Below are 20,928 nucleotides of genomic sequence, written 5' to 3'. Positions count from 1 at the left end.
TATATATATATATATATATATATATATATATATTTTTATTTTTTGCTCACACACAAATGATTATTTCATATTGTTAAAACTTTTACAGTATAATGTATATTGAAACATTAATGTAGGCAATTAGAGCACAAGTTCTACTCTTTCAGGGGCGAGCTAAAGTTTTTCTGTATATATTTTATTTTATGTTACAATTATTAGCAAAATAAATAAGCAAACAAATAAAATAAATAAATAAATAAATAAATAAATTTGTTGTACTAGAAATGCACTGTATACGAGTAAACGTGAACATTTATTTTGTGTCCTACTGTGATTAAATGTGTACCTGTTGAGGCAAGGACTAACTGCACTCTCACGCTCTCATTCCCCTCGATCTACACAACACAGTGGTCCGTGCGTTCGTAACTTGATGAGTTTCGGTACCCTGATTCGAAGTCTGATTATTAAGATACAAGGTTGGGAAGTGCTCTTTACAAAATCGAGGAAAAGTTTTAAAAACGAGCAGAGTAAGTTTTCAATTTCTGAGATTTTGTAATGCACTTCACAAACGTGTATTGTACAATATTTTTTGCACGTTCGTATTTTTAAAATTACAAATACAATATATTGTGCATTGAAAATTTAGAGCAATATTATTCCGAAGTCTTGCCAAACTGCACTGTAACGGTAATTGTGTTTCAGCATAAAGTCAATTTACGTACATTAGTTGTACAAAATCAGCCGTCTAGGTTCAACAGCTTTCGAGAAAAAGTACCTTAAGACTCGTCTCCACTAACAAACATTTAACAACAACATGTTAAATGTTAAACTGTTTACTGTTAACATCCCAACATGTTGATTAAACATGTTAATGCCAATTTCATTTAACACTTTGTCCACACTGTTAAACATGTTAAACTTTACTTTCCTTGCGTAGTCCACCATAAACACTCTATGAGGTTTTAATGTAGGTAGTGACTTGTTTTCAAACCCTGGACAATGGACTCAGATGAAGATGGTTTGGCTATTGTAATTGTCTGTATTGCTTGTTATAGGGCCTTGAAAAGGAAGAAATGAGAATGTGGATGCGGCAATATCTTAGTAAAAGACACAATGCAGAAGACATTCTAAACGAGCTTAAAGTTGAAGATCGATTTAGATTCAAAAAATTTCTGAGAATGTCAGAACACGATTTTAATAATATAGTGCTGCAAAAAATATTTTCTGTCGTATCAAAGAAAGACACACAATTAAGAGCAGTCATTTCACCTCATTTACAAAAAAATTACAGCGCGATTGATTGACTGTCATAGGAGCTATGACATGACAAATGTTAAAGGCGTGGCTATTATGTTATTCTTTCCGAAGTTTTACGAATATTAATGTTTTTTTGTTGGTTATTTAACGACGCTGTGTCAACTACTAGGTTATTTAGCGTCGATGAGATTGGTGATAGCGAGATTATATTTGGCGAGATGAGGCCGAGGATTCGCCATAGATTACCTTGCATTCACATTACGGTTGGGGAAAACCTCGGTAAAAACCCAACCAGATAATCAGCCCAAGCGGGGATCGAACCCGCGCCCGAACGCAACTTCAGACCGGCAGGCAAGCGCCTTAACCAACTGAGCCACGCCGGTGGCTAATATTAATGTTAACATACGTCACCAAATACGACCATTATTGACGTCAACATAGTATTAACGTTTAGCGTACCACGAGGATGTGAAAACTCTCTATTGTATTCTCGAGAACAGTTAAATAATAATTTCAGTTCTCTAAAACAGTCGGGCTTCTTTGGTTTGTCTCTGTATTATTTTGCAGCCACATCCCACAAACAAGGCTTTTCCAGCAGTGTATTAATCAATTTTATTTTAACGTTATTTTCTTTCGTCCACTCCAGTACGTCGAACAACTTACAGCCAACACTAAGGATCGTATAAAAAATCAAGAGGTGCTCCTAGTTACGCGCCACAAAATCGAAAGTTAGTTGCTATAGAAACTGTACGAACATTGCCGAATTGTACCGACATTGCACGAGCAATTGAATTGACTTCACATGTTTTCCATTTCTGCTGGAAAATACGCCAACATGTTAAAAGTGTTAACTTCAACATACTCAGTTAACATGTTAAGTCAATTGAGACTTGAAATGTCCATATAAATGTTAACTTCATGTTTTATTTAACATGTTGTTGTTAAATGTTTAATAGTGGAGACGAGGCTTTAGGTAAACCATAATTTAACATTGTCAAGATATGCAATTCTGTATCCCCTTAAAGGTATTTTTTTTAAATTGAAATATTAAAATACTATTTAACCGTAAACATGACAAAAACATTATGCAAAATGATTCGTTTGAACTGAGAATGTAAATACATTTATAGAATGTGTATTTCTAACGGGATGAAAAATTATAATATAAAATACTTATTTGTGAAATCCAAGGAAAATATAGTAGAGAACTTTTCCATTCAATATTGGCTACACCGATGCAGTTACTGTAACAAAATATTTTGAACAAAACATCAGGCGATCTATATTTGCTCTGCTGTTGACATAAAACGCACAAACCTATTCACGAGTGCATGCAACCAGCATGCATAGAACAAACACGGGCCGCACATGTCTTTTTGAGGGCACGGCCGTGCACAGAGAAGCGTGGGTCGTGGGCTTGCATCCCTTTACCGGGAAGCAGCCGTCTGTTGGCGAGATTGATTTATGGAAGCTAGTGTGCATAGTAAAGCACGAATCTATTGAAGCAAGTGATTGACCTACTTACATTGTTTCTGTTCACACAGGTAAGGAAATGTGGGCAGACCGCTGATATCAAATATTTACACCAGCATTTCCAGTCGCTTACAGAATATCAATTTTCACTTTTTCCAGAGCAGTATTACAGTGAATGTTATGTGACTGAAACTGAGGAACCGTGATGTCAGAAAACACTATTCAGAAAGCTAAAAACATACATTAAACACTGGTTTCTTTTATTTAAATTTGATTTCTGAAAACATTTCATTATGTCCCCTATCCCGTGCCCTAGCTGCATGGTATAAGGCAGCGATGTCATTCCGTTTTATTGCGTGCTATGCTTAAATTTCGTTCCTGCAACAGCACGCGTTCGAACCTTAGACTATAGTCTGATTCAGACGGGTATAGTTTACAGGAGTCAAGTGCTTGAAGCTTCTAAACTTGACGCCATATTTGTGATCATACGGAGACACTAAACTTGAAACCATGTTCCACCCGTAAAGAACGCGCGCTGAATGTTGTATGCTTAAAGGTACACTGTTTTAAGTTTTTCTTTTTTACCTTTTTGAGAATCACTTCTACAATAATGTTTTATACATCTTGTTCCTTAAGTTTCGTAACAAGTTTCTGAATTAATTGCATTTTGTTTACTTTTAATTTTTATTATTATTGAAGTTTTCTCGTGATGTATATTCCACGGAAGTTAGTACATCTCATGCAACTTCTAAAAATAGGGTCTATATATTTTTATTTACATGTTATGACTTTTGGTAAAATGGATACACAGGCTAGATGCCCATCAAAGCATCTTCTTCACATAAATTTAATTTATAATTATATTGATAATGATTCACATGGTCAACAGTTATAAAATAGGTACTAATACAGTATATGCATCGCATTAGCAATAGAAATAAAAGAAATGAAAACATGAAAGAGATGTAGCTTATTATGATTTAAGAATCAGAAATTTAATAAATCGATAATAAAGTGCAAGGCCAAAACAAGGGAAAACTTTGATATTTGTCCGGATCTAGAGATATTAAATACCAAATTTCTTCTATATATATTTGGAAGGATATAAAATGGAATTAGTTTGAGCATTTCAACGGAATCAGTATTATTTTCATATTTTTCTAACAAATATCATCGAGTAAGTTGTTCTTCTGTTATTGAGCGTATGGAAACCAAAAATTAATCTCAATAATCTAGTTGGGAATTGGAATGGACAGGGTATTTTGAATATCTTATAATATAGGAACCTAAGGAATTTATTCTGTATCAACTCGATAGAATGAACGTCGTCATGTTTAAAATATCATGCTCTTTCAACTACATTCCTTAATAAATAATATATATATTTTTTTATTTTGTGTTAGAAGAAAATACTGATATTTGACCATTTTTAAAAATGAATTTATTTTTTATCAGACAATCTATCAGAAGTGATCTTGCACCATATTGTAGATAAAGTAAATAATTTTTAATCGTGTATATATATATATATATATATATATTCATATAGCAGAAGGACAGTGTTTCACACAACTAATTTTCATTATTGTGCAAGATACAGTAATGAGGGAAAAAATGTTGAATATTTCCAAAATTATAGGCCTACTTCTGTAAGCTGTACCTAACCCCTTAAGGTGAGATTTGCGAACATTTTGGCTAGTCAGTATTAATGAACCATACATGTCCACCTGCAGCTCTGTCAGTTGTCAAATATTTTTCATCAAAGATACCTCAGATTCCACAAAATTTCTGGTGGGCACTTCAATTTCCCATGATATACTCATTCGAATTTATTTTATTAAAGCTGTTTTATCATAATATACCCGCTTTTCAATGTAGTCTGTAGTTAATAAAGAACGTTACGTGAAGGCCTACTTTATCTTAGAAAAACGACATAAACCAGTGGAGCCTGTAGAGACCTCAGCCACTATGCAAGTCCGATTTCTTTCGGTGAGAAATGACAAACGGATGCACGATCAATTGTTGCCGATTTCCACCACATGACCGACAACAAATGGTGGTAATTTTTCAGGAAATGGATATTGCACACAATTTGATAAACTGATGTGGCGTCAATCGGTCCGATGCCGGGACACCTGTCTTTGCGTCGCATATCATCCCTCATCAATCAATCAATAAATCATCAATAAATCCTTGACAACATTCATTTCAGTGGCCCTACGCTAGATATTGTAATTAATGTGCAAACCGCCACAGCGAGTCGAGGCGCAGTCGGAACAGCTTGACGGGTCATACATTAGCGCATATCATATTTTTACTGCGACACTGCAAGTTCTCGGCGTTACTACGATTGCGCAATGATTCCTATCCTAAGAAATCCATAATGAGGCGTCAGAGATGAGTTCACACAACTCAATAATCGTACGAGTACCATGATTTAGGTTAGTCTCCAAAATCCTATTCGCGAGTACATTCCTGAAGTTACGGAACTGAATCCAAGACGTCATGTATTTGAAAGCACTCTACTTCACCCACTCCCGCCTCTATTGTGTTCAATGTTACGCAGAGAGGAGCGGTGGACTGGCTTTATCAAGCTTCAATGTCAATGGAGAAATGTGAGAACCATTTAAAAGCTACGCGAAAACGCGTCCTTGGGGCTGAGAAAAACTGAATATCTGAAGTCCAAGCCAGTTAGTCATTTGTCTCACTCCAAGATTTGCCGCTTCACTGAAGGAACATTAGAGAATTTTGAAGGGTAAGCGGAAAATGGACGTAACCTAATAGCTATAGTCCCGTCGCTCTAATTTCCAGCAGCCAATCGCGTTGCAGGTCGGCTACATTTAAACCTGTGATTCGCTTATGAAGACGATATTCATATCTTAAGGCTCGATAAATACTTAATATAATCGTCCGCCATTTTGGCTCTTTCGTTGGCGTTCGCAGAAAGCACACGAAGACGTTATTTGCCGCTCAATTATTTGCTGAATTACAGTGCGTTGGATTTATTATCATAGGAGCTACGACACTTAGAAGGGAAAATACATGGTAAAAGACCAATTGGAAGACCCAAAAATAGATGGATAGATGCGGTAACGTTCGATTCTCAGGACTATCTCGGAACAACTGACTGGAGGAGATTAGCATAGGACAGGGACAGTTGGAGGAAGAGAATTGAGGAGGCTAAGGCTCGACTTTGGGCTGTGATGCCACCATAGTAGTAGTAGTAGGAGCTACGACATGATAATGTTTAACGGTGTGGCAAATAGATACCTCATATGGTAGCTCGGCAACGAAAGAACAAAATGGCGAACGATACTACCTACCTAGACTTTATAAAGCCTTCACTTCCTAAGACGTAAACAGAGAGGAGGAGTCACGCCGGGAATAACAGCGTCGCGACTATACAACATGAAGAGGACGAAGCATGACAGACCAGCAACAGGGCAGAATCGCCGAAGATGTTAAAAGCCTGGACATCGAGTAGGACGCCGCAGACCTCGCAAGAGAAGAGATCTGAGCTTTTGCACTGTGGGAGTGACATTGGAGAAAACTTTCCGCAATATGCGAAAGTCAAGACTCCTAGTTCGAAGGCTTTAATTGGGAAAAAATACCTGAATTTGTATAGAGAAAGATGTAGGTAGGTCCGTGACCCATTTCTTTTAGCGCTCATCCCAACATTTGTTGTGTAACTGCACCTACTAATCCTTATGTTCAGTGTTGCCAACATCTGGTGACAAAAAGTAGCTAAAACTGATTGCCAAAACGGTCAGAGATTGCTAAACGTTTAGTCACTATATGGGGGTAAAAAGTGTAATAACTGAGAGAGAGCGGAAAAGACAGATAAACAGACTAATTCATGTTAAATGATTTTGAACTCACCAAGCGAAAAGACTTCATGGAGTGTGACATCTTCTCTTACAAAGAAATTCATAACCCAAACTGTAATCATGACCCATTTAAAATAAAGAAACAAAAGAGTTGATGGCTGATGAATAATACAAACACATACACGCACAGGCACTACAAAGAGTAGGAGTCTTAAAGTCAAAATTACAAAAGAAGCTGGAAGGATAACAAATATTATACAACACTCAGGGGTGATGAAATAAGCAAAGCAAGCATTAGGGGATTCCCGAGCCATGCAGATAAAGCAGGTTTGAGCACTAATATCTCAATCGAGTCTCTGCAGGCTACCCCTTAACTCCCCACTCCAATTTCCCTGGCTGACACAGTAATGCTTTGGGCCATATAAGAGAAGACAGGAAGGTAAGCATTGCTCGGTGACGGATTATGTAGGTAGGTATAGCTTTTACAAAAGATAGTTTGAATCTTGCGCTACAGACAGCGATGGCTCTGGCGGAAAGAGCGGTAACTACTGAGTAAAGATGGCGTGATTGCTATCATCGTCTACTTGTGTAATCCCTTTTTTTGTGGACAACACGAAAAAGTCCGAGAGAAATCCACAGGAGGTGTATGGTGCTGATTGTCTGGACCGTAGCAACATCTCCAAGTGGTGCAGCTTCTTCGAAGAGGGCCGCCGACGAAGCATGTTTCGGCCGACCAGTGACAGCTGCAACACCACCCAATGTCAGAGGCACTGAGGTGACAATCATCAACTCTACAGTTCAGACTTCGCACCGTCCAACTTGCGCCTCTTCGGATCAATGAAGAAATTCCTAGGAGGCCAACACTTCGGTTCGGGTAAAGTGAAATTAGTCGTCCGCAGGGGGCTATACGCCTCTAAAACGGAGTTTATGAACGAGGTGTACTAAATCTGGTATCACGATGGCAGAAATGTGTCGAGAGATTTGGTTTCTGCATTCAAAAATAGGTGAAACCTGTAGCTTTCTTGTGCATTGTTTCGTTCTGCTTACCTATTAAATACATTGCCAGAAACAAATTGTTAGCCACCGGTGTAGCTCAGTCTGCTAAGGCGCTTGCCTGCCGATCCAGAGTTGCACTCGGGCACGGGTTCGATTCCCGCTTGGGCTGATTACCTGGTTGGGTTTTTTCCGAGATTTTCTCCAACCGTAATGCAAATGTCAGGTAACCTACGGCGAATTCTGTGCCTCATCTAGCCAAATATCATCTCACTATCACAAATTTCATCGACGCTAAATAACCTCGCAGTTGATGCAGCGTCGTTAAATCACAAAGTAAAAAAAAAAAAAAAACTGTTGTGCGTAGCTTTTCGATCTTCCTAAGTAATATTTATAATAAACAAAATGAAATTATAAATTCATCAACAAAATTATATAATCAACCAACAAATTTAATCACAATTAGGCTATACTTGCTTCTTGTTTATGGCTTAAAGAAATTTAATCTGTATTTATAGCTTTGTAGGATATTAGTTTAGAATTAACTTAAAGCCTTTAAAAGATATTTATACCCTAGACCATATATACCCAGATTGCTCTGCGTTATGGGTTCTGACGGTAACAACTTTTGTCGGGTTTACTATGCTGCCATCTAGTTGTTACATGTGGAGTCACGTTATAACTCCCATTTGAATTGCATTAGCGACTGTACTGCCATCTCGTGTTCGTTTAAGGCGGACGGGTGGCGATCCTGGCGGTTGTTCTCTTCAAAGTGCAACCGATTTTAACATAGGAATGAGCAATCTATATGTGATCTGGGGTAGTACGAATTATACCTAATTGTAAGAGCAATCAGCAGTAAAGGATGAAGTTTGCATATTTTTTAATACATAGTATCGCTACTGCGTCACATAGTATAAACATTCATATCATTATCATACAAAAAAAAGCAGCAGCGGCTTCATCTCGTGAGTAATAAACAGTAAGTTAATCACATCACAATACTGTACAGCAGTGATGTCAAAGCAAGCGCATTTTTCTGACCTTGACGTCGTGCGCGGGCATTAAGCGCTAGGTATGCTAGGAGGAATAAGCAGCCTGTTGGATTAAGAAAACAGTGATGCACAAACTTCAAACGGAACGTGAAATTTTATGTCGTTACTTTCATATGGTTTCTTTCTGTTTGTTATTTTCTATAGTGTCTGTAAAACAAAGGTACTAACACCTATTTCTTAGCCTAATATTGCAGTTGTGTTTTAAACGTTAATAACATAATAAAGAGTAAAGAAGGAATATGCACACAAATTCCATAATAACTACAACTATACTGTACTAAGTGAATTAAACACATAATTCATAAAGAAAGTGTTATCCCAAAGAAAGACAATGAATATGATACGATAAGTTGAAATTGATATTGATGGTATCTTTAGCGTTATAAAAGTAATCAAAACAATATTATAGTACAAAGCAAAGTTGTCTAGTTATATGTTTTAACTGTAACTAATATTACATAATAAAACTCTTATCGCATTATGCTTTTAGGTGATGTTGGTGCGCAACTTTCTGTTATCAGAATATTAAATTATCTCGAAATCTGCTGAAGCTATAGAGCTGACGTTTTACCAACACATAGGCACATATAATTTGTTTGTGATGTAACAGTAGGCTATTTGCTTTGTTAATCCATATTCTTAAAAACATTTTTCATGCGAATATTTTCAAACATTTTAATACACTATCTTCAGCAATACGTATTTACGAAATATTAAATTTACGAAAACATTGTTTTAGTACCTGTAAGGCTACTAAACAAACATATCTGAAAATTTCACTTTTCTGAAGAAGAAAAAAAAAGTGAGAAAATATTCCTTTTGAATAAAAAAGCAAACTCGTGAAAAATGAACATTACAATTAAAACTTACATTCTTACAATGCACTTGTACTTCTCAGACAAATCTAAAAATTAACATGGATACAGTTTTAATAAGTTCTCTTCCCTTTATCCGTTGAATCAGTGCTGGCCATCCCTGTATATAGCTCGACCAAGCGGCATATACTACCTCTTTCGTCTGTCTCTTTCATTTCCGCTGTAAAGCGCTCAGGCTCTCCTGGGCTATGGGCAGCAGTTTACATCACTGCTGTACAGAAACATCACCAAAGAAATAAATGATCACCAGCCTTTTCAAACGCAATTTAGAAATGAGAACAAAATTAGCGTGACTGTAAGAAGTTTCCTCAACTGACTGTACCTCCCATCATAAATCGCCGTTGTCATGCTATCGAGTTTTAAGTCAGCTTCGCATGACGTGGGCGGCGCTAGCATATTTATAGCATAACGTGTCTTCACCCACGACATTCCTTCCTGAAAATCAAAACAATTCTAGAGTAGCGAAGTGAATGGCCGCGGAACGCACGAATTCGCAGCAAGTCACTTTCCTCTAAACGGAAGTTCTTCTGAGCGAACCTCGATGTGGAGAGTGACAGACAGACAAACAGACGTGTTGAGGAAAGGAGGGGGGGGGGTGAATGGATGAGATGCCACACACAACTGGCGCAACACAAATCAACACAAACACAATCTAAACCTTCCATACTTCACAGTGTATCCAGACGCAATATGACAGCGTAACAGGAAAGGGGCGGTTTTCCCCTTTTAGGGTTTCAGAGTTCGACCCTCGGCATGTGTTACTAATATTCGCACTTACTTCTCATTTACAATTGAAATACAGCAGCCTATAGCATGGCAGCACACGTTTCGAAGTGCGCAGAAACCAATTGCTCCTACTGGTCAGACGGGAGTGGGGTATATGTATGCCATTTGGCTTGATTCAATGGAAGAGTGCGGATATGCTCCTGTGAAGCAGGTTTATTGCAGCTAGTTTAGCATTGTTCTATTCCTACTATAGTATCCGCGTTCAATTAAAAACCAGTCGGTGTCAAAGACGAGTCTTCCTTTGAAGCTTGGAAGAGACAAGAGTTTGACCACCTCTGTGGTATAGGAGTTAGCATGTTAGTCTCTGACGCAGAGATCCCGGGTTCGATTCCCGGTCGGGTTGAATTTCCTAGTTAAGGTTTTTCAGGGTTTAACCGTAAGCCTAATTCCAGGAAATTCGGGCCACAACATCCCTGAATATCACCGGCTTCATTCATCACCAAAATCATAACCATAACAAATCAGTAACATATCTAAGACGCCATCTAGTTCACAACAATAGCACATAACCCTTCGAATTTCACCCAAAAGGTTAATTCGCGATATAACCAGAGATGTTAAAGCGAGTATAAATAACAGCAAAAAAAAAAAAAAACACAAGAGTTTATTGATTAGGCCTTCTCAGATGCAGCTCCAATCACAAGGAGAGGTGACATACATGTCTACCAATCATGAGTTAGCATTTTAATTAATTATCTACTCCACGTGGAGTATACAACAACATTGTCATATCTGGAGTTTATTGATGACGACAGAAAAGGTAAGTAATTTTAATTTAACTTTTTATTTAAAAGCCATCTTGTAGTTCAAAATTTATTCACTACAGATACTGAGTTGATTTTATTATATTCCAATCTTTAGATTGGAGTTTTACTGTATTTTTCCTATTATGGTATTATTTTCACATTGTTTAGTGTCGATTTTGTTATGCTATTATTTTTTTTGTAATATGTTAGTATTCTGTTCTTTAACTTTTTCTTAAATTTCACTGCTTGTATACTTTGTGACCTGATAGTGTATGAGAAGGCCTTATGGCCTTAACTCTGCTAATATAAATAATAATAATAATAATAATTATTATTATTATTATTATTATTATTATTATTATTATTATTATTATTATTATTGTGGTGATGGTCATGTCGGTATAAAAATAATTGTAAGTAGAGATAATCTTTACAACAAAAATGTGACAACAAGGCCTGACATTACAAGTAGGCCTATACTGATGCGTGCAAAAAAAAAACATCCGACACAAAGCCTACCGCTAGGGTATTAATTGAACGCTGCTTAGGCAATATGCAATATTACAATGAATTCGTCGAACTCTTCGATTCCGTCACCATTCTCCACCGCTGACACATTGGTGCACGCACGGGCAGAATATAACTTAGAGGAGTCCATTCGCGATTGATATGCAATATCAATTCAAATATTTATTTTATTATTATCATTATTATTATTATTATATTACTTAGTGTCTACATTATCAGTCCTCCCGGGATATATGAATAGAACGTCGATAAAATATTTATATTTCTTTAGGAACAGGTGTGTGGTATGAATACGTTCGATGGATATGAATGGTGTGTCAATTATTTTTTGTTTTTGTTTCATTGAAAAATAACAAGTATGACTGCAATGAGTGGGCATGTATAGAGAATAAAATAAAATGCTGTTTTTTTTTTCTCTTTTTTTGGAAGCGAGGATAAGTGTATCCAGTCGACGAATATGACGTGTAAATTCAAACGTGTATAATTTGTATAGTTGTCTTTGGGAGCGAGTATAGTCAAATCGATGGATATGAATGGAGTGTGAGTTGAAGTTAGATAAAGTGAAACTAGGTCACTGAATAGTTCAGATGGTTGCCTTAGCTTACTATTTATACTTCAAGTTCCTTGTTCTATGATTTCCCATTCTAAAATTCCAATATTTTAGGACATTTTTGTTCAGTGAAACCCTCTATAATTAACTCGACAATACGCCTCTGCTTCCCATCCTGTAACGCGCAGTCTCATCTAAGCATTTCTCTCGCTGGACGAGTTCTTTCTCTGCATATATACGCTTTTTTTAAACCATTTCACTTGTTAGTTCTACGTAAATCCCCACTGATATTTGTTAGACAAATGAAAATAAATGTCCAAAACATTCCACCATTAACACTATCTTTTTAAAGATTCGACAATCAAGATCCTGAGCTCTTAAATTAATAGTACAGTAAACAGGTGTTCAAAGTAATAAATATGTCAACCTCTGCAATTGGTAGAACACAGGAGTCCTGCTTCATTATAAAGCTGAATAAATAAAAGGCATATCGGATGATATATATCTGGAGGACATGAATATAAACTACGAAATATGGCCAATAAATTGTGATTTTAATTTAAACCTGTGTCGTGTACCATATAATATTTTAAACTGGAGAGCTCAAAGGCATCGCCATTGCGTACACTGTACGAAATGGCCTCTCACTATTCCAGAAATGATGCTGCTGTCAACACACTGACAGCGGAATATAAGCTCGTATCATATTCTCTCTCACCAATCTTCGCGTATTAAAAAAAATAACTGCGTTATACATGTTATGCATATGTTGATTTGCCAATTAATGGAGGGGAAAAATATAGGGCATATCAGTTTTATACAGCTGGGATAATGAAGCGGTGACGTATGAATGGAAACAGATGTTACTATGTATAGGAGCAAAGCTTATCTCAACTGCTATCGGGTGTTTGTATTTATGTTTCTGGAACTTTGACTCTTCCCGCGTTATCCTCATAATAAAACCCGTGCCAGCTGTCTTGTACAACGGATCTAAGGAGTGGTCCTGAAACAGCGAATCATGTAAGGTTTTTTTTTATTTATTTATTTATGTTATCTGAAAAGTGCGACGTTAGCTAAAAGATTGAAGCGATGACATGTGTTATGAAAGACCACCAACTAGTTTCCAAATAATAGAGCCTATATTTTTTTCTTTGATGTGAAACATCTACTTTCGAGATGCAAATGAAAAAAAAAAAAACTGTATCTTTTTGACATGATAGGTTTATTCTGACATAACTCGTAGTAAATACCATAAAAATGGAAGTGTAGGATGAACTTCGTGCCTCGTGGTTTTTCACACCATCCTTCTCGCTCTTTATTTAATGAGATTCGCCATTCTCGCTCCATTATGTAATTATAAGGTTACTCGTCCTGCCTGTAGTAATATCTAATCATTAAATTCATCCATATCTAACCTGAAAATTATAGACGAAGAATAAAAACTTCTTTCCTTCGTTTCCTTTTCGGGCGTTGGGTTCCTCAGCCAGTCGTGATCCATTTCTTGTAGGTTATTTTTTTACGACGCTGTATCAACATCTATTTAAGGTCTGAATGAAATGAAGGTGATAACGTCGGTGAAATGAGTCTGGGGTCCAGTACCAACAGTTACCCAGCATTTGATCATATTGGGTTGAGGGAAAACTCCGGAAAAACTTCAACAAGGTAACTTCGAACCCGAGTCCTCTGATTTCGCATTTCCCGGTCATACGCGCTAACCGTTACTCCACAAGTGTGGACCATTTACTGTATTTTACACTATTTTGTGTTAATCTTGTTTCCTCCTGCGTTTGGTTACTTCTAATACAAGTTAGGTGTACATCGATCATACTAGCTTCGTATGGAGAGCCGATTGCAAGTCAACAGTTCACGCTGCAGTGAATCAAAGGGTCTTCCCGGACGCTCCGGTAATGTGTTTCGACATCTATTTAGGTCCAAGAATATATAACAAATTTATATTTAATTATCCTGATCTTGTCAATTCTAATAGTTCTAGTATTAAATTTAAAAGTTATGTATAGATTTTATAAATAATGAAAAATTGTAAATTTAAACTGATAATATATTCTTGTTGTGTAGTAGACATAAAACAAATTGTATTATATACTTCTTAATTTAAAATCAGGAATCCGCCCCTGAGCACAAGTTCTACAGTACTCTTTCAGGGGTGAGCTACAAGCCATTTCAATTCGTTTGTCTCTATTATTTTTGTTATTAATTCTCGGGTCAGTGTCTTTTATATATGACTGTTTCTTATTCTAGGCCTATCTCTTTTTGGTCTTCCTATGCATTTCTGCAGGTATCTCATTTCCGCATTGCTGGTTATTTAACGACTACTAGGTTATTATGAATCGATGGAATTTGTGATAGCAACATAGCATTTGGCGATTTGAGGCAGGAGATTCGCCATATGATTACCTGACAGTTTCCTCATAGCTGGAATTTCGGGAAAAATCCAACCAGGTAATCAGTCCAAGAGAGAATTGAACCAGACAAACGCGCCTATTGCCTAAGCTATATTGGATGATTCAAAACAACACCGACAACGCTTAGCATGTTGTGCGGGACGGCAAACTAGCCGTTTTTCAAGATGGGACACATGTCCGGAAAAGCATGTTTTGGGCGCTGTAGGGCGTCAAAATTTCTTCGATTTGTTTATCGTGTCCTAATAGTTATGCAACCCAACTTCCTTGCCCATGCGCTACATCCCTCCATAGTCCATGGTTCGCATCCTAATTGGATAGTTTGTGTTTTAAAGTAATGTGGCTGCAACACGACGGAGATCTAGCTAATATGCGGTACCACCTGGACGTCACATATTCAAATCGATGGATTGGTAGAGGGAGGCCTGTTTCATGGCCATCACTGTCACCAGATCTTACACCTCTCGACTATTTTTTGTGGGGCACAATGAGAGGATGGTATATGCTACTCCTGTAACATCAGAGGAGAACCTTATCGCACGAACCCATGCAGCGACTGGAATACTGAGCACACAACTGCACTTATTTGGCCATGTGCATGAATCTCTGCACCGCCGATATAGACTCTGTAATCAAGTAGGAAGTGAACATTTTTAACCTCTTTTATAATTTACTGCACGATGTGATCCTCGTGTTGGGTTTCTCGACGAAATGTGGAACGCACACACATTACCATAGGAACAGTTCTCAAATTTCGAGCCCCACAGCGCCAATACCATGCATTTCTGGACTTGGGTTCCAGCTTGAAAATTAGTCAGTTTGCCGTCCCACACAACACATTAAGCGTTGTCATGTTTTGAATCACCCTATATATGACTATGAAATAAATAAATAAAAAAGGTTGCAGCCACCAAATTACTCTTCATGGAACGACCACTCATATAAATTGAGGGAAAGAAGACAGAGGACGGACATTGGAAAGTTTTCTTTCCTCAATCGTACTATCAGCAACTGGAATGCTTTACCTGCAGACTTACTAAAGGCTTCACCAATAACCAAAAATGTATTTAAAAATAGGGTTAAGGACTTTACTAATAGACGGTAGTATATTATACTATTGTCGCACCATCGGATCTGTGCCCCTTCAGCGCTGTCGTCGTTCTTGGAAAAGTTAACGCCTCTACTCACTCCATTCCACCCGTTTCTCTCCCACTACGTCAAACAGCAAGCCATGAACCTTGCCGAATAGGGATGTTGCCAAACTTCCGTCAAACAGTGCCATGTGTCTTGAATATTGCTTATAATAATGTAAGACTTATTATTACTTATTCATAATTTAATTTAAGTAGGTCTAATGACGCTGATTGACTTACGATTGTTTGCAGATAATTATATTATTACAGTGGATATTAATTGGTTAAATTGAAATTACACCAGAAACATAATAGCTTTGCCAGCATTTTTTAACAGTATAATGTGGATGTATCCATGTTTCGTCTAAATACACAATATACTTTCCTTCTCTGCGAAATTTCGCAATTTTTCTTAAATAACTGGCCCTCCATGCTGCAATATCATTTCTTTCAATCAAAATACATCTTATATTTCTACATTTTTAAAATCTAAATCCCATGTCTCGAATCACTTTCCGTAGCGTTTCTCTCCCTCCTTGGAAATTTATTGCTTCTCTCGCAACCTTCAATAATTTCTCCAATGTTGGAACTTCTTTCTGCATCGTATAAAATTCTTTTATCTTTCTTCTTAAAATACATCTGTCCATATCATCTACAAGAATTAAAGGTTCCCTTGGTCTGTTCTTCCCTGGTGACTCTAGCTTTTCATCTCCTGCACAGACTCCCTCTCTCCTGATTTACTTTATTAGGCGCTCTGACCTGCCTATATAAATTACATAAAAAAGTTGTATTATATTAGTATTAGTTAAGTAAGTAATTTTAATACGTAATCAATTGAAATAAAATAAGCCTCACATGTGATCGCAGCTGCTCTTTTCGTTGCCTGATTTATAGGAAACAGATATTAACCTGTTTGTTTCTTTTCATCGCAAAATGCTATTACTTGCTTAATAATATATTTTTTTTCACCACTCCGAGCTATAGTATTCATGTTGAGTTGACAACACTGGACTGCAAGTGCAAATAAACTGTCCCGCAAGAAGGCTCAAAATTGTGAGTAGGGGGGGGGAGAAAGAGAGAGGGATAGAAAAGAGAGAAATAGGAATACAGGGAGAGAAATGAATTGCCGAGGCTGAAAAGGAATTAAGATTCAGTTCGCATATCTTACGGGGGCACAGATCCGATGGTTGGACTATATTATTATATTATTATTTTATATTATATTATACACTATTTAAACGGTGTAATTGATATTTTGTTATTGAAGTGTTGTATCAGTGAAGACCGAAGTATGTTGTGTCAGTGAAGTGTGTTTCTATCAGTGAAGGTTTGTAGTGGCAGTGCAAAGTATTTGAACAGTGAATGTTTTTGAAGTGTTAGTGAAATCAGGATAGAATCAGTGAAATGTGTCGTAGTTCCTGTGCAGTGAGTGAGTTGTCAGCGAGTACATGTGCAGGTATATTATCATACTCGTGGGTTTTAGTTCGAACTTAGGGTTAAGATATAAATTAGATTTACTTTAAATGTTATTTTAAGTGATCGTGCTTCATTTAATTTAGGATGCTCCCTGTTGTTGTTGTTATTATTATTATTATTATTATTATTATTATTACTATTAATTATTATTATTATTAGTAGGAGTATTAATTTATTATAAATTGTGTTTATTATTAATTGTCATACTATTGAATGTAATTAGTATATTGTGTGTAATTAGCCTATTGAGTGTAATTAGTTACCACTGTCACCGGGTATATACCTATTTGCAGTGTGAATAAATATATATATATATATATAATATACATACATTACTAAAGAAGTTTAAACGAAAGAAAGAAGAAAAATAGCTATCTGAATATAAAGGGAATGACTTACTTTTCCGGTTGAATTAGACTTACCAACTAAGAAATTGAATTTCCTACAATGTTTAAAATACTACTACAGTATTACTGTCCAAATTTCACGAGAGAATCCCTGCGAGGGGAGTATGGTCCTTGCGGGGTAAGAGGAGAGAGTAAGCCAGTAACACAGCGTTCTTGAAGGAGCAGATGGATGGGAGTGGTGTCATTGGCCGGTTGGGACAAACAAGGCTCAGTCAATGGCCGGTCGGTTCCGTGTCGGGGATAGGTTATAAGAGTGGGGGAAAACTGGCATTCCTTGCTCGGATCTTCTCGTGAAATGCGGACTGTAGTACTGTCGATGACACAGCTCATCTGCCCTGAACCTTGGGGAAGTTAGGGGTGTTGTTTGGAGGGGTGTGAGGCTAATTTTGGAGCAAGCAGCTGGCTAACGGTACTTTTGGTGTGAATACCCTCTGCTTAATCCCCTTTCTATTTTCTCCAAAAAAACATTTCTCTCTCTTCATTTGTACTTGGAAGACGAAGGTGAACGTTTGCTTAATAGAATTGCTGGTGTAAATATATATTGAAAGTTAAGACGTAGCAATATAACTTTCATGTGTAGTGTACTCCATAGTAACGTGGCGCGGAATTGGTACATCAATGTTTTTATAATGCATGCTACATTGTATTTCTAACTTTCCCTCCATCCACTCCTCCACTACTAGTGCGAAACTACTACCCCAACCCCACATTCCTTCCAGGGCAGATGAACTGTGTCACTGACAGTAGTACTGTCTTCCTTCGACGAGTTTAGTGCTGGGACCTAAGGTATTCTTGCCATCGGTGCGGGGGGATTGCAGGTAGATTCTTTTGTTACTACAGCTAAGCCGAGCCGAGCGGAGTGGGAAAGAATTAATCGTCCAAAAATATGCAGTCTTCAGTTTGTAGTAGTGTGTGAATATTTCATATACATATTGTTTACCTAGGCCTATGTAATTTTGTTATAAATATATTAAATATATTGTTGCAATTTTTGCTCAAACATCTCCCTGATGTTAGCTATGTTAATATTATATGAATTACTCATATTAAATATTTCACCGTTACAAGTCATTTTTACGGAAACATGCTGTGGAAAATGGGTCAACGAGACGAGTAGATATTTTAGCGTACAATGCTGACACTAAAAAGGGCATCATTGTGGACCCCACGATACGTTTTGAAGTAGGATGTCATCAGTCAGCCGAGGTCCACCTTAAGAAGAAGTCGATCTATGAGCCTACAGTCAACTATTTCAAGCTGAAATATGCCTTAATTCACGTTGAGGTATTCGGCTTGCTCATAGGTGCTCGAGGGACTATACCAGCTTTTTTCGAAGAATTTCGACGGCAGTTTGCTCTGCCAACATCTCTGAGGGATGACATTGTGATAATTGTGTTAAAAAAATCCTGCCAAATCCTAATTAATCACATGGTGCCACAGTAATAGCAATTGCAATTTTTCACGCCCTTTTCTTTGTTTCCCTTTTTTAAAACTTAATATATATGTTTACATATGTATAATTTTTTTTTTGAGGATATACTGAGTCCGTAAGGGCTACCCTCAATGGGGGGCAGTTTAATAATATTATTATTATTTTTAAATTGATTACTATACAAATTTAATTCAATTCTACTAATCACTAAATTTTATAGTATGATTCTTCTTTTCATTTATATTATTGTAGTTCTATTATGAATTTTATGTTTATTTATTTTATTCCATTTGTATTTCTGATGGTGTGATGGCCTTAACTTCACTAGAATAAATAAATAAATAAATAAATAAATAAATAAATAAATAAATAAATAAATAAAATGTTCTACAATACTTTCCTTCTCTGAACACGTAAGTACGAATGGTTGTATCTCTATCTGGCCAAAAATACGTTAGAAAACTAATAGGCATACTGCTCTTCGTAAATTGGGCATTTTTTTCAGTATGATTGTACTTCCTTCCAGACTGGCGATGTCACTGTTCCCTCCCACTCCAGTACCGCGCTAGACTAGTCGGAACCGCATTCCTCTCAGCCCTAAACTCCTCAGAGGATGACAGTAGTTGTAAGATCTTCTTAACTGTTTCTCATTCTGGCGTTAGAAAGACAGTTCCGAAACGTTGGGAACTTTCTGTTTCATCAAATTCAAAATCTGCAACACAATCTAGCTTACTTTCGTGATACGGTGATCCTTAACTTGTGTCAGGTTTCCAAACTTGTTTGATAGGGGATAACACGTTACATGGAAAATAAACTCCATGTTTACGTTCACTTCGTCCTCCACCTCCTCTTCGTCTGCCTCTTTACCGAACCCTTCCGTCAACGTTGGAGCTCTCGACATGACGTGTAGAGAGAGACAGACAGAGATGCAAACTCATAGAGTGAGTGAGAGAGGGAAAAGTTAGTCAATTTGGACAAAAACTTTTAATGCGTTGGGGTTTCAGTGGCGGTTGGTCGACTTTCTCTCTCTCTCTCTGTCTCTCTTGCTATCTGGTTAGGTGGCCGTCAATAGGAGAGCACTAACCACACACTCCGGAAGGTCCAATTACATTGTGAGGCTTCTGTTCTATGTGTGTGCGTGTGTATCTAATAGGGGCAGGGGAGACGAAACAAACTTTTGCAGGCAATGTAATTAATTACGAAGTTAAAATAAACTTAACCTCATCATCGTCCACTTATTGATCGTGTTGAGCTAACATGGGTCGTATTCATTCAATTGATTTTGATTTGAGTGCTATACCCTATCCTCCCCCTGTTGCCATATATCTCTCTCTCTCTCTCTCTGGTGTATTTACGCCCAAAAAAGCACAACTTGTGTTTAATGGTCTTACAAAATAAGTAATAACCAAATAGCAAACTTCTTTGTATTTGCGGTGATTAAACAATAATGTATACCTTATTTTATTTCAAGGAGTGCAGTTCGGTGGCTCCTTTGAACACCCATTTACAGATTTATGACTTTCTACACAACAGCTCTGACAATTCCATCCTGTCCCCTAGTCCCAACATTGCACAGTTGTCACAATCCTGATGACCTTCGAAATTATGCAGTGAAACTGACGGGATTCTTGGAATTCGGAAACGATGCGGCAACTCTGCCTCCACGTGGATTTGACGGGCACCTGTCAATTCTTCTGAACGAGGGTTGTGATTGGTTACTAACAAGAGAAGACAAGTTGTCCGTCATAGTAAGGAAGACATTTATTTATGACAACCAATTAGTAGGGGGCAGTAGAAGGTCTGTCGGCAAAGTCCTTTCTATGAAACTGCACTCCATGAAAAAAAATAAAGTATAAAAACAACGTCATAGAGCACCTATACGTTTTTCTTTAATGTTAGCACTAAACCAATATACGTCATTACTACAACTCGGACTTTAGATTAAATGCCTATTTTTTTCTGTAGGGATAAACTAAAAAAAAGTTAAATAT

At 37.1% G+C, this 20,928-nt stretch overlaps 1 protein-coding gene across 1 annotated transcript in view; it reads right to left on the bottom strand.

Annotated features, from left to right (window-relative positions):
• Positions 1 to 20,928, bottom strand: part of LOC138696590 (probable JmjC domain-containing histone demethylation protein 2C) — a 1,076,998-nt gene that overhangs the window by 266,804 nt on the left and 789,266 nt on the right. The gene's annotated exons all lie outside the window — the stretch shown is intronic.

The sequence above is a fragment of the Periplaneta americana genome, chromosome 3 (genome assembly GCF_040183065.1).
Source record: "Periplaneta americana isolate PAMFEO1 chromosome 3, P.americana_PAMFEO1_priV1, whole genome shotgun sequence".
In the NCBI taxonomy this organism is placed as follows: Eukaryota; Metazoa; Arthropoda; class Insecta; order Blattodea; family Blattidae; genus Periplaneta; species Periplaneta americana.
Note: the sequence above shows the minus strand (reverse complement) of the source record. Positions and strands in the feature narration are given on the sequence as shown.